General features: G+C 43.0%; 1 non-coding gene across 1 annotated transcript; it reads left to right on the top strand.

Annotated features, from left to right (window-relative positions):
- The first annotated feature begins 457 nt into the window (after positions 1-457).
- Positions 458-564, top strand: LOC121498276. Its single transcript, XR_005989673.1, has one exon. It is a non-coding gene; the product is annotated as a U6 spliceosomal RNA (small nuclear RNA).
- The last annotated feature ends 624 nt before the right edge of the window (positions 565-1,188 follow it).

The following is a 1,188-nucleotide window of genomic DNA, read 5'->3' as shown; positions in this document are numbered from 1 at the left end:
TGTGCGTACTGCCCAGTTTCAAGGATTATTGGTTCATGCCTCCCTCCTGGTTTCCACCACCCACCCCATTCTTCTGTTGCAAATTCCAGGTATAATATCATTCCAGACATTTCTTAAGCTACTTTCCACACATATTCTTCCGTATATGCTGTAGAGCCATATATGTTTTAGAACTTAGAACCTAGGTTCCCCATGTATTTCAATGGAATTCAGATTTAATTTTCATTGACTATATAGATTTTGGAGAATTCACGTAAAATACTGAATCTTCCTTATCCATGCAATTGGCATTTCTCACCATTTACTTAATGTTTCTTTTATATCTTTCCATAAGTGACAGTTTTCTACAGGAACTTCATGCCCTCCATGAAGTGAGATTTTGCTGTAGTGACAAACGAATGACACATTTCCATCGCATTTCCCATCTGGTCTTTGCACTTGTAAAGAAAATACTATGGTGCTCGCTTCGGCAGCACATATACTAAAATTGGACTGATACAGAGAAGATTAGCATGGCCTCAGCACAAGGATGACATGCAAATTCGTGAAGCTTTCCATATTTTTGGTTTGAGTGGGAACAGTTGTGAAGAAGGGGCATGGATTCATCCAGATGTCTCAGTCTCTGACCTGTTCCAAATCCCTGCCCCCACATTATCACTCTGCATTTTCTTTTCCCTTAAAAAAAATACTATGAACTTTGTGCATTGCTCTTGATCTCTGCAATCTTGCTGAACTTTTACTAATCTCAGTAGTGTATGCGTAGATTGTCTTGGATTTTTTGTTTGGACAATGACATCGTCTGCAGGAACATGAGAGTCTGCTCTACCTTCTTCCATACAGTGCTTGCTGTTCTTGCTTTTTGGCTGAGAAGAGTAGTAATTAAACGGCAGCCTGGTTTCGTTCCTGTCACGGTGGGTTGTGTAGGCTCTCCCTCTGCCTCGTGTCTTTTTCCTGCCTGATGGTTTGAGGTGTTTCCAGGGCCTTCACTTAGCCCCAGGCTGATTTCTACCTGCTTAGTATTGATCTTTCAAGGAGGCACTACTGAAGCCTTAAGCCTTAAGACCAGTGGGAGGGAGCAGGACAGCAGAACCAGCCGCAGAAAGGCCACCAAGTTCAGGGGGGCTGTGGCAACCTCCCTTCCCCTAGCCACTTGCTGTTGGGCAAACTCTCAGTTGAAATGTTGGATTC

The sequence above is a fragment of the Vulpes lagopus genome, chromosome 8, assembly GCF_018345385.1.
Source record: "Vulpes lagopus strain Blue_001 chromosome 8, ASM1834538v1, whole genome shotgun sequence".
NCBI classification, from domain to species: domain Eukaryota; kingdom Metazoa; phylum Chordata; class Mammalia; order Carnivora; family Canidae; genus Vulpes; species Vulpes lagopus.
The sequence above is the reverse complement of the archived record's forward strand: the minus strand, read 5'-3'. Positions and strand labels throughout refer to the sequence as shown.